The following is a 14326-nucleotide window of genomic DNA, read 5'->3' on the forward strand; positions in this document are numbered from 1 at the left end:
TAATTTCTACCATGAAACACAGCAGATAGTGGGATAGGAGTCATCTAAGCCTTCAAGTCTCATGGAATGCCTTGCCGAACTAGGACTGACAACTTCATGAACTAAAAATGCTTCTGGAATATGATGTAGAAACAAATTTCCATCTTGTTTATTATTATCTGGAGTATTTTGTTACTAGCAGGCAAACTTAAACATTCCCCTCTTTCTGTTATGGAGCAACAAGATTTGTGGCTTTGATAATATGAAAAGAAAAGTACCCTCTCTATACCACAGAACTTTATGAGCCAGTCCCTCCTAATTCAGCCAGTGAGTATTAAGGGCATTTGGGAAAATACTCTCTTAAAAACTCAGCTTGGGAGGCTGCTAACACGCACACTACTATTTTGCTTTCAGAAGCTGTCATATAGCGTTTTCTTTTTGCAGCCTTTCTATCTCAAATACTAATTGCCCAGGTCCGACAGCTAGATCAACACACCTGCCAAGTAGAGCAAAGGTTGTGTCCTGAGAAAAGCAAGAGATAACGTCACAACAATGGTTTTCAAATACCACCCCATCAAGTTACCTGCAGGAAAAGGGCTCAGTCTTGTTCTTTTGCATTCTTCAAGCCATTTCCCATCCGTATAGCCACCAAAGTTCATCGTTTTAAAAATGACAGACCAACTCATAGAGACAAAAAGTAGAAGTTCCCAGGGCTGGGAGGGGAGGGGATGGGGAGTGATTTCTTACTGGGTACAGACTTCCTGTTTGCAGGAACAGACAAATTTTAGAGATAGCAGTGGGGAGGACACGACACTGTAAATGTAATTGCTGTCACTGAATTGTACACTTAAAAATGGCTGAAGTAGCATATTTTATGTTATATATATATCTTACCATAATAAAAATGAATAAACAAACAAATAAAATGTCAGAAAAAAAGGGTCTATGAAGGAAATAGAGAGAGTGATGCCCTCTGTGAAGCCTTATAATGATCTGTCTCTTTCTACGCCTAGTTCTTTTTATTCTGTTTTCTCGTTTTATTTTTTAAATATTTTATTTAATGATTTTAGAGAGAGAGGAAGAAAAAGAGAAAAACATCGATTTGTTCTTCCACTTATTACACATTCATTGGTTGATGTAGATTCTTGTATGTGCCCTGACCAGGGATTGAACCAGAAACCTTGCCATATTGGAATAATACTCTGACCAACTGAACTACTGGGCTAGGGCTTGTTCTGGTTTTTAATATTTATATACACTTTTGGAAGTTAAAGAAAGTGTCTAAGATATGCTGTGATGGTAACCAGCATATTTTGTTTGCTTAGCTGTATAATTGTAAATAAAAGCACTTTTCTAAGGTGGTTTCCTCTATTTATATTTAATGACGTGGTGGCAGAAGAGCAACTTAGCAGCTCATACAAGACTCCTTCACTGAGACACCTTTATCTGAGCAGAGCTCCGCTGTGGAAGGGCACCCGCGCCGGCGCGGACATTGCTGCCGCTGCTGCACACACCTCGGGAGAGAAGGAGCACGCGAATCACGTTTGAGCCCGTGAAACCTACATCCTCGACAAATTTACAAATTCTCTCTCTTCTAAGTTCATGTATCATTTTATATAGTGTATAGGATTAGTAGAATCTCCTTCATATTTATGTCTTCAAGAACACTTAACTAAATCAAGAAACCGCAAATTTGCTTGTTAGGATATCTGAAGTATAAAAAAAAGTACTTGATGGGAAACAAAATGATACTATGTCCTATGATACTAAGGCAATGATTAGAAGGGCCAGATGAACCAGAAGAAAGGAAAATGCAAGGAAATTAAAATCAACGAATAAAGCGGAAGTATTCTAAAATCCAAGTGGGGAACTAAATAATAGAATGTATATAGGTTGGGGATTATTGGGGAAAAAACTGGCAATCTTAAGTGTCTTTTCCGTTGCTTAAGCCTTTACAGAGCATTATTTAAATTTCCTGTATCACCTATGTCTTGAGCATTGCTATATTCTCAGCAACACGGAGGCCTTTGTCCTTGCTTCTACAAGTAAGGAGATTTCATAATTGCCACTCAGAGTAATTTATTCTTCTCTATCTAATACGTGTTCACAACCATCTAGTGAAAAGATTATAGGGCCAGAAATAGGTAGCAGAATAGGAAGTCACTATTAAGGTGTGACTTGTTGAAAGAGCCTCTAACCCAAATACCCACCCTTTGGAACTGTTCGCTTTTGGTTAAGGTGTTACTGTCATAAGAAATGTTCTTAACAAGTAACTCTCACATAACCGAAAGCCCTGGTATCCATGTCTCAGTGTGAGCCCAGAAGGCCATGAAGGAACAAGGCACCAGACAACTAAATTTTTGTCTGTGGGAGGCCCCCTGGGTCTGCTCTTCTCTGCGACTCAGACAGGAGTCCTTTGCCAATGTACACATTAGCACACTTTCCTCATTTAGTGCCCTATGTTGCCACTGATGAGTATTTCCCTTTAATTATAATTAATTATATTTGTGTCATAGATATCTTCACTCTTCCTACTCTGAGAAGCAGGCGGTTCTACATTTACAAACAAACAAATTATTCATACAGTAATTTTTGGCCTCCTGCCACCAATAAATTCTGGAAAACAATGGAGTTTTTGGTGAATCTGATGGGCAAATATGAAGGAAGAAAAGGCTCCCCGGGTCAAGATGAGCCTAACGGGGCTGATTCCAGGGACAATCTCAACGGCCTACCTCTGTCGAAGCCACTCTCTCCCTCTCTTCATCCCCAAATCTCTTCTGCATGTTCCTTAAAATTCCACCTCGTCCAATTTGTTTTGATTAATGAAATCTAAACATACCTGAGAGAGAATTCAAGCAAACTCTTCAAGACAAATGGGGGCATGACAAAAAGGATATAAAAGTCAAATTAGCACAATTTAACTATCAAAAGGAAAACTTACTGCAACGGATGATAAAACATTTAATAAATTAAAAAGCCACAGAAATGTGATCATATAAGAAAATGTTCCTTTTTTTTAAAATGCAATCTAAAGTATTAAGGGGAAAGCATCATGATGTTTGCAATTCATTTCCACCCAGATATGTAAAGAATGTGTGATGCCCCACCCAGGTAGTTCTGTTGGTTAGAGTGTCGTCTGGATACAGTAAGGTTGCGAGTTCAATACCAGGTCAGGGCACATACAAGAAGCATCCAGTGAATTCATAAATATGTGGAAAAACAAATGAAAGTTCCTGTTTCTCTCTGTCTTTCTCTCTTTTTCAAATCAATTTAAAAAAGGAGTATATGGCAAATTATTATCAATTGTTGAATCTAGTTGATGGGTATAGAGGTGATTTTTGTACAATTCTATCAACTTTTCTGCGTTATTGAAATCACCTGTAATTTTTTTAAATGGGGGAAAGGTAACCCTGAGGGAATTAGAGGTCTGTCAGTCAATATGGATGTTAGTCTCATTTCTTTCAATCAGATTACGTACTTTCTTCCTAACAGTAGCTGCAACCAACTGTACTGTGAACAACTCCATCAGCAAAACTCATTTTATTCACAGTTTACACCTCGTATTATTTTTATTCAGTGTGTGACCTGATCTTTCTTAGCCACAAAGAAACCAGGTTAATGTGTGATATTAAAATTAAAGTAAAAGTAAATCAAAATTAGGGTGATGGGGGTCCTGGTGGTGTTCATGCTGGAGAACCACGGTTGAGAAACGAAGATAAAACCGAGAGCAGGCCAGTGATAGTCACCAAAATACCATAGGAAGAAAAGCCAAATCCGAGTTGTTACGGGGAGCACTCCCATGTGTTTTGAAGTAATCCAGAGCTGGGGAGGTGCCCACCAAACTCAAGTCCCTCCCCTTTCTGGCTCCTCCCTCCTTCCTCTGACTTCACCTCCCGAATATTTGGCTCCCATTTCACACTGATTGCTCTCACACCCATTCCGCACTCCCTCCCTTGCTCCCAGTGTCATCGGAAAGGGACCGGCCTGGGAAAGGTCTGTCTCAGGCCCGCCAGTAGCATGTGGGTTCTTGACCTCATGCAGGAAAGATTTCACAACACGAGTTCAGGTGACTTTGATGGTACATTTATTAAAGCTGAGGGCAGTGAAACAAAGGGATTGGGATGGGAGAAGCAACAGGTGAGAGCCCAGTGGATGCTCTGCCGTTTCTCCCTAGAAATGTTATAGTAAAGAAGGGAGCCAGGGTGGGGCTGCCCTTAGCTCACTGAAACCTCCGAGAAAAGAAAGGGTTGGAAACACGTTCAGGGGACGTTGCCCGATGCCCTCCCTCCCCCCATCGTCAGTCTCCTGGGGACCCTTAGAGTTTAGGAGGGAAAAGTAAAGATGCACACCTGAGAGCAAAGAAAGATGGGCACGCTCCAGAGAGCGGAGCTGGGTCTTTGTCTTGAGGGTTTTTGTTTGCTTTCTGAAGGCAGGAATTTTAGGGGAGGTCTTAGGGGAGGACCTGAAGAGAATATACATCATCACCTTTATGCTGATTTGCTAAAATGAGATTTATTCCCCTGAGTTCACCTGTCCTTGGGCGTGGCTTGCAAAAGTGGCACTAATTGGATTTTTCTTGTCTATCTCCCTGAGTTGAGTGAGTTAAGCTATTTACTCTCTGGTTGGGGAGGAGACATGTAAGTTGTTTACTCTTTTAAAAAAATTCTTGATTTGAGAGGGAGAGAGAAAAAAACATTGACTTGTTGACTTGTTGTTCCACCTATTTCTGCATTCATTGGTTGCTTTTTGTATGTGCCCTGACCAGAGATCAAACCCACAACCTTGGCACATTGGGAGGACAATAACCGAGTGACCCAGCCAGGACTGAACCATTTACTCTTAAGTGTCCTTGGTTAGGGAATATAGGATTTTGTGATTTATTGGACTATAAACTGCTTGGCCTTTTAACTATCTGCCTCAGTTTCCCTACTCCATTTGTCCCGTCTCTGTAGGATTGGAGCTGACAGTTTACCATTGGCTTCTCAGTTCTGAGCCCATCTAGCCCTAGTTCATTTCAGTTCTATCTACCCTTTGTGTCGGGTGGGATATGAACTGCACTGATCAGAGATCAATACCAGCACTCTACTGGCCTGCGGTGTCTTTGAAGGAAGACCCTAGGCTTTCCAAGTCCCTTCCATCCAGTAGAATACCAAGTAGGCACTGTGTTGTGAGTACACTCGTCCATGTTATCTCATTTAACCCTTTACAGAAAATATCGTTATTTTCACAGCTACTACGTATCAAGAGCTGCTTCTGCTGACTCAAAAGTTCATCTTCCACCTTCTTTCAACTACCCAGCATCAAATCCCTTAAAAATTCATCTGACTTTCTCTGTACATTTTATCCCTAGCCATGAAGATGTTTTTCCATTTCCCTGTACTAATTGAGAACGTGGCATACAGCACAGTTTTCTATTCCAAGCCCTATTGTCATCAGAGATAAATCTCATGTGCAGTGTGGCTTACTGGGTCAGGCATCATCCCATAAATCTAAAGGTCACCCTAGTCAGGGCACATGCCTCCGTTGTGGGCCAGGTCCCTCCCTGTCTAGGGATGTGCAAGAGTCAACCAATCGAAGTTTTTCTCCCACATCAATGTTTTTCTCTCTCTCTCTAAAAAATAAATTTAAAAAAATCTTTTAAAAGAAGATCGTAGCTTTAATTCATAGGCTAAAGTGATTAATACCTGTTGTTCGAGGAACTGGAATGCATTACCTTTGTGACTCCAGGAGGTCAACAAGCAATTCAACCCCTGTGTTCCAGAGGAGTCTGCAAGCCGAGGAGATGCTATCTGAGCCATTGTGCTCCAGGGAGGGAACTCCATGACACAGATAAAGAATCCTCGATCATCAGATAAAGTAGTACTAGGAAACTCACTGCGGGACTGCAATTTATTCCATTAACCTTTTTTCCAAACCCCTTACCTGCCCTTTACTTCTCCTTATAAAGAGGTCGGCTTGAGGTGACATGAAAAGACAATTCTGAGGGTATATAACCTGTCTTCTCAGGTCACCAGCATCTGAATAAAGTGCCACAAAGATTCAATCCTTGTCTCTACTTACTGGTTTTGGTAGTGACAGGCAGCACCAACACCCAGTGTCCCAGTTTTACACCCAACCTAACACTCTAGCTTCCCCTTTCCCTGGCCCTCTTTGCCCTGGAGGCACCATCTCCCCTGCGTGTCAGCTGCCCAGTCCCGTGGACCTTGTCATCAGGGAGGACCCCTCCACCTCTGACACCTTATGCTCAATTACCCCACTTGACAGCAACCTTTGATCCTAGCTGTGTCGTCGGGTTATTTTGACACTTCTTTTTCAATAGCTGGGCCCTTGATTGCTCAATTTCCTCCCAGTCCACTATAGTCTTCACTTGGACCAAACTGACTGGCTGACTCATTCACACTTTCAGTCTACAGAGACCTCCTGGAAAAAATTACCTAGCTAAAGAGAGTAAAGCCTCCCAGCGTTTGGTTTCCAGCCCTCAAACTGGGTTTCTGGAGGCCCTAATTATTTATTTCACATCAGCTTTGCAAATGATCACCACCCCTAACTGTCTCAACGGAGAGATAACTTTGTTTCCTACTCATTAAAGAGAACAAAAAAAAAAAAGAGAGAACAGAGGCCAATATGCAATGATGATTGGAGGTCCTACCTTGGTACCATATTCATCCTCGAGTGGGACGACTATCTCCCCAGACTAGAGATAAATCTTTCCCTCTGCACCCAAGAGTCCTTCTGCTCCCACCTCTGTGGAGCAGAAGGACTCCATAGAGGTCTCATGCCACCCATCAATCTTCCTTTTTCTTGCATTTTCAAACTCTTCTTCTCTGCTCCCTCCTCCTGGAAATATGTTCAAGTCTCCAAATGAGATGTAATCCAGGTTTCCTGATGCAGTGGTAAAGCGGTAAATTCTCCCCACACCTATAATTTTATAGTCAATATTTTAGAATCTGTTTTTGGAACCTGACAAGGTGATTCTAAAGTTTATCTGGAAGGATAAATGGGAGGAAATAACTAAGATCTCTTTGAAAATACTCAGAAGCTAAAACTTTTTTATTTCATTGATTTTGTTTTTTAATCATCTATTTTTCCCTTTAAATGACTTTTACTTTGCTTTATTTATTGAGGTTTTTAGCTGTGTTGTTCATGAAAGCCTTGGTAAGAGTTGGTGTAAGTAGAACAGAGGTGGGGAGAGGGCCATTCTTGTAGCCTGTCACCACTGCAGCCGAGCCCCCAGGGGGCTCAGACGTCCCTTCAGAGAGCTGCAGTGCCGTACTGAAGATGTTCCATGGGGGTGGCTGGCAGCAGAGGTGTGTGGAAGTGTTTTGGGGGCTTCAGAGGGGAGGAAGGTCACTGCAGGATATTAAGAAGAGTAGATGTTTAATAATTAGTAGTTTGTCTTGTCATTCAGATAGGTCAAAAAGTTATCTCTGATATCTCTTATGGGCAAGACTTCTAATGTAATTTCTTCCAGGTAGTGAAGTGGGGTGCAGAAGTTTCTCTTGCCCACTGGGTCTCTATTGCCTTTAGCACCAAGTAGTAATCCACATACCACAGAGGCACACCTTGAGGGTGACTTGTTCTGAATCCCTACAGAAATATGTATTTGTTGGATAAAGAAATGAATCTGTAAATAATAAGTCACTTACCCAATCTTGAACCATGTGCTACAGTTATAGAGATACGGTGGTCTAATTAGCCAGGTCTAAGTGAAATGCCGCCTTATGAGCAGGGGCTAGATGAGTTCCCCCTGAAACATGGTCTCAGAATAAAAAAAGGGGGGTTGCATAGAAAAATCAGAGTGCTATTACCAGAAGGGAACTAGATACTTGGCTGGCAAAAACAGAGACATTCGCTTTCAAAAGATGTGGGAAATACAGGGAAGTCAAGACCTAATGCAAAGATTTTAGCCTTTTCAAACATCCAAGCTGGGACCTTTCTGAGAAATAGCAGCCATTGTATATGACTCATCAATACTTCCAGTGCCAGATTAGCTCCTCACCTTCCAAATCGCCTGCCCATTTGGCGTGTGGGTGCATGGGTGTGTGAAGAAGGATGTGGTATCTTCTATCGTCCCAACACACGAATCGGATGGACCACCACCTCAGCCTCCCTGATATAAACGTTCCCTGCGGGTTCTAAGGCATGTAGGTCACTCACACCTTCTCTCCCAGGAGAGCAGTCTCTCCAGGGAGCCATGAGCAATGAGTTCATTTCACCAAGTCCCTTAGAAAGTTCAACCTCAATGTTACAAAGCCTTATGGAAACAGAGGGCAGAGGAAACACAAGAAAGAAGGATCCAGAAGGAAGCAGAGACAACACTGAAGGGGAGAGTCAATTGTCCTTAGTAAAGACAAGGGAGGAGAGAGAACCAAAGTGGACGAGTGGGCAGTAATGTCCATCCCTGGGTTAGGGAGCTGTTATGGACTGCATGTTTGTGTCTCCCCAAAATGCGTATGTTGAAACCCTAATCCCCACTGTGATAGTATCGGCAGATGGGGACTCTAAGAAGGTAATAAGCTCATGAAGGGAGAGCCCCCATGATAGGATTTGTGTCCTTAGAAAGAGGAAGCACAAGAGCCAGCTAGTGCTCTCTCTGTCACGTGAGGTCACCGCAAGTAAACCAGGAAGAGGACTCCCACCAGAAACCAACCACGCTGGCACCCTGGTAGACTTCCCCGTCTGCAGACCTGTGAGGGATAGATGTTTTTCATTCACCCAGGCTGTGGTATTTTGTTAAAGCAGCTCAAACTGACTGAGACAGGAGGATTAAGAGAATAGGAGAATAAATTTGACAGATAATCATTTGTGACTTTGGAGAAAAAATTTCCGTAGCCTGGGGCAGAAACTAGATTTGGAACTTGAGAAATGGGTGACTGATGAGGAAGTGGAGATAAACCATAAAATGGCAAATGAATACATCTCTCAAAAGAGACCGAGAGCCAGCTCCAAGCAGAGAGCTCCTCTAGGCCCCAGGGCCGGCTTCTTGGGCACGCAGCCTTCGCAGTCACACAGGGCAACGCGCTCAGCAGCATCCCGGTGCGGCTTAATGCCCTGACGTCAGTGTCTTGAAATTCTTCGAACAGGGGCCCTGAATTTTCATTTTGCACCAGGCCCACATACTACACAGTAGAACATGCAGGGCACTGCAGGGAACTCCAAACATTTCATTCACCATTCATTCACTCATTTATTCAACAACAAGTACATAAATTGCCTACTACAACCCAGGCACTCTAGCAGTTTCTGCAGACAGGCTGAAAAACGGTAGTGAATATGCAGAGGCATGACAAAAATGTTATAAGTAAGGGCTGTTACTTTCGAGAAGATTAAAATGTAAACATAGCTAGCTATGGCATGCCATTCAGTTTCTTTGTTGTGTGACCTATATGACCTCAGTAAATTTATTCAACTTCCCTAAATTCTAGTTTACTCAAACAAAATGCAATCTAATCTGATTGGCTTTCTAGCAACTGGAAGGGTGCTCCTAGGAGTTGTACCAAATGGAAAGCTTTCAGAGGCAGAAAGAGGTCGGGACTAAGAAGTTAACGGTGGATTATCTCAGGTAAGGACACTTCTTCAAGGAAGGCAGGAGGGTCTCATCAAGCGGATTACCTCACTAGTGGGGATCAGGAAATTCCAGACTGGTTTAAAATTCCACTCCAAGGAGAGGCTGAATCTGCAAATACTTAAGTATTAAATTTAGAGTTGGAATCATGGGCTTTTGGCACAAAGTGACACCATAATGGGCCTGTGGATTTCCCTTTTAATATCACCTAAAAAAAATGAGAATAACAGGACCTACTTCTAAGGTTGTTAGGGGAGTTAAATGATATCAGGAACATGAGGAACACAGAACAGTACAAGACACATATTAAGTTTTTAATAATGTGAGTGACTGATAATTTCCGGTACCCAGCATTGCCAAGCACATAGCAAGAGTTCAATGAATGAATAGTTTATGAAATGAGGGTAAAAAGGAAATTTCAGATCATTCTGGGCAGTTTGATATATTTTTGTATAAATAAAATCAATATGGCTATGTACATATTCATAGGTACTTAAAACATTGATTAGGCCTAGAAGGAGATATAAAAGAATATATACTAAGTTGTTGGCTGTGATCAAACCCATGTAATAGGATATACTCCTTATTTAAAAAAACAAGATTTTAGAAAAATAAAGTTATTGGCATATTCTGAATATAGTGGCAGATAACAAAGTTTATAGCCTATTACAATTTTTCCCTTCTAAAAATTACTGTTCTCCTGTCCAAAATATTTTCATTCAATTTATATTCTTTTTAAAAAAGATTTTATTTATTTATCTTTAGAGGGGAAAGGAAGGAGAGAAGGAGAGAAATATCAATATATGGTTGCCTCTCATGTGTCCCCTGCTAGGAACTGGCCTGCAACCCAGGTATGTGCCGTGACTGGGAATCGAACCCCGTGATCCTTTGGTTCACAGGCCCGCACTCAATCCACTGAGCCACACCAGCCAGGGCCAATTTCTATTCTTTTTCTTCTAGTTCTGAATCTGCCACAATTTGCTATTAATCTTGGAAAAAGTCAGTTCCTTGACTTGCATTACAGCTTTCTCATTCATAAAATGAAGCATATAATCCAGACAGTGCTTCTTAACTAGTGGACTAGGGCATGCTAGTGTCCTGACTATGGGTAAGAAATTGACCCCTCCTGCATTGGGGCAGTTGAGAGGCATCAGGGACAGCCAGAGTCCCCAGGCCAGTAGCAGCCTCATTTAGGGTTCCTCAGGGGTGTCGAGCAGTCTGGGGTGTATGCCAACCACTGTAAACAACAACCAACACTTAACATTCTGTTGTCTGCGCATGGCGGAGGATGCCTGCCGCACGGGCAAGTATCTGCAAAGCCCAGCATGGACCAGACATCCCTGAACCAATGCCCAAGTTTGTGTTCTATGTGCCCAATGGGGACAACACAAAGCTCCAGGAGTAATCTGTCAGGAACTGAGGGAGGAGCCTGGACCGATTGGGGTTCCTGGTGGGCTCAGCTCCAGAGAATGCCCTTAATTATTTGCCTTTACATATTGTGGCTATTTTTATCCCCTTGTGGCAATGCACTCTTTTAATGGCCCTCAGACTAGCTGTTGACAATACACGCATGTTCTCAAAGATACAGTTTCATTGTGGAAATCTTGATATAAAAATGTACTATTGGTTTGGTATCCATTTGCATTATCATATGAAATTGCGACATTACATTTGTCAATAAAAGGAATAGTTGTTATTCCTTAAATGTAATTACAATTGTAAATTTTGAATGATGATAGTCAAAATAATTTAATCATTGAATTAAAACAATATGGCTTTGATTATTTTTTAAAGATTTTATTTATTTATTTTTAGAGAGATGGGAAGGGAGGGAGAAAGAAAGGGAGAGAAACATCAGTGTGTGGTTGCCTCTCATGTGTCCCCCACTGGGGACCCGGCCTGCAACCGAGGCGTGTGCCCTGGCTGGGAATCAAACTGATGACCCTTTGCTTCACAGGCCTGTGCTCAATCCATTGAACTACACCAGCCAGGGCTGGCTTTAATTATTTTATTACCTACTTATGTGGTCAATCCCTCACTGATCATTACTATTCAGAATATGAGTTTATCATTAAAAAGTTGAGATTGGAAACTACATAAAGCCAATCAAACCATAAAACCTAATTATCAAAATATTCATAGGAACAAGTTCAAGATGATCATTAAAAAATGTGGAAAATTTTTATTTGAAAGTTTTATTGAAATGTCATTTTAATATTTTCTCTAATACATTGTATTTTATTTTTAAAAATGCATTGTATTTTATTTTAGCATAATTATCTAATTTAAAGAAAATGTTATGAATTATTTTAACGAACCATCATTTAGATGCTTCCAAATCTTTGTTTATGTAACTTCACGTGCTGCAAAAAAAATTGTTTTCTGTGTGTGCTATGACACGAAAGAAGTTGACAGGCCCCAATATAGGTTATTTATAAAATCTGTCTGCCACTCCATCCCTCCTTAAGATCCTTGTCCCCTGCTCCCCACCCCACATTCTCTCTCTCTCACACACACACATTTTCAAGACAGCCAGGATTACAAGGATAGACAGTAGTTGAGGATCAAGCTTGTGTCCAACAGGGTCAAGAACTCAAGCAGGGATATTTGTATGAAATACTATGTGGCCACAGAACTGGGGATAAACTTAGACAAAAGCATGAACAATAACTAATGTCTAAAAAACCACAGAGAGTCTGGATGAACAATAAATTTGGGTGAACCCAAAGGGAGGAATCTGTATTTTACTCAAGGACAAAAGATATGAATAAATAGACTGACATACCATGTTCCTGGATGGAAGTACTTAGTATCCCATTCCCTGTCATTTCTCAAAGTAATATAAGAATTTAATACAACTCAAAGATGAAAGAATAATAACAGAAGATATAAAAAATAATTCATTAGAAAACACCTACAACATGCCATAAAGTGAAGCCATGTGATCAGTAGTTTTTCATGATCACCCTTGCAGTTTCTCACTGGGTACTTTGGTGTGAATACCATCTTCCTAAGGTCTTTAACTTGTTTCTACATACTCAGAACTAAATCAGAAATCAAGTTATCTATGACTACTACATAGTAATCAAACTCATGAAGCCTTGATGTGTGTGACTTTTTTAAAAAAGATTTTATTTACTATTAGAGAGAGGGGAAGGGAGAGAGAGGGGAAGGGAGAAAGTCAGGGGCAGAAACACGGATCAGTTGCCTCTCTAACTGGGGACCTGGCCCACGACCCACGCATGTGCCCTGACTAGGAAGTGAACAAACGACCTTTCAGTTCACAAGCCGGTGCTCAATCCCTAGAGCCACACCAGCTGGTGGGGGCGGGGACTTAAGCCTTTTTTTTTCTCTCTTCATTGCTTTTAGAGAGTGAGGAAGGGAGGGAGAGAGAAACATCCATTCCAGAGAGAAACATCGGTGGGTTGACCTCTCATTTCTGCCCCAACAGGGGATCAAACCCACAACACCTGCATGTGCCTTGACCCGGAATCAAACCAGAGACCTTCCAGTTTAAGGGACAACAGTTCCAACCCACTGAGCCACAAGGGTCAAGGGTCCAAGCTGTGATAGGCAAATGAGACCCAAAGGGTATAAATTTCCCCAGTCTAGAGTATTGTTTCTGGGTATCAGGAGTGCTTAAAAAGCAGAGTATATAAGTTTGCTTGTGATACGGGAATCAGAGCAACAGGAGGAGGCTAGCTTGGAGGGTTATTTCAACCAAGTTACATTAAGGACTGGTGACTGGTTCTGCCCTGGAACAACGTACCTTTTTGTTCATGTCTGCCAAATAAAACACCTGTTCCACTTGGGCAGTGCTAGATAAAATAAACATTAACAAATTTTATTTTTGTGCTCCCCTTTTCCAAGCTCCAAGCAGACCATTCCCCATTTGTTAACACAAGCTGTTTTAAAAACAATTTACAATATAATTGACTAAATTTCTAATCTTTCCAAGGGAAGACCTGATCAGTTTTAAGACCTTTCTATGGACTGCTACCTTAAAATACAAGGCATTTCTTAGCAGGGAAGGGAGACTTGATGGAACAAAACTGAAGCCCAGTAAGGTCAAATGATTTAAAAATCACTCTAATTGTTAAGTCTCTAATGATCTCATCTATTCCTCTTCACAACACAACTAGTCAATAAGTAGCATACTGGGCGACCCTACTTTTAAAGTCTTGTGTATCATTCAATTCCCTAAATCTCAACCCCCCCCCAAAAAAAAAAAGTTTCTTCAGCTCTTTCTACATTAGGTAGGAAATGTTAAAAAACTAGTGCCAATAGATGAGGTCAGTGAGTACCTAAAGAACTGACCTGGACCAGTCAGTCCTGCCTCAGCTCAAGGGTAAAATTTCAGCATGTCAGCCGCGTTTTGAGGCCTTTCCAATGTGCCCACGATTCGGTATCAAAGGGATTTTTTTCGTAAGGGCCCTCTGAGTGTCCGCCGCAGTGTCAGAAACTGGTTCCCGGCATTCTCGAAACAAGGGAGAAGCAGCCGATGGGCCGTTAAGTGTTTCTAGCAACCTAGACTCCAGGCTAAAACTGAAGTTTTAAGCAAACACTGTTGCTGAAATTAATTCGGATACTCAGACCAAGAAGACTACGTGGGGGAGGGGAAAAAAGCGCGAGGAGAAAAGGAAAGGACTTTTTTTCCGGTGACGCGCGGTCACGCGGAGTTCTTTCGACGTGTGCGCACGCCATTCGCTGAGCACGAGCTGACGTCCCCAAACCCGCCACGGCGCAAAGCACGGTAAGGGCGGCGCCGCAGCACTGGAAGTT

General features: G+C 41.8%; 1 pseudogene; it reads right to left on the bottom strand.

The window, feature by feature from the left end:
* The window catches only part of LOC119037768 (ephrin-A5-like), a 34595-nt pseudogene extending 20416 nt beyond the window's left edge, over positions 1–14179 (bottom strand).
* Positions 14180–14326: the final 147 nt, after the last annotated feature.

The sequence above is a fragment of the Artibeus jamaicensis genome, unplaced genomic scaffold (genome assembly GCF_021234435.1).
Source record: "Artibeus jamaicensis isolate MK-2021 breed Jamaican fruit bat unplaced genomic scaffold, CSHL_Jam_final contig_391, whole genome shotgun sequence".
In the NCBI taxonomy this organism is placed as follows: Eukaryota; Metazoa; Chordata; class Mammalia; order Chiroptera; family Phyllostomidae; genus Artibeus; species Artibeus jamaicensis.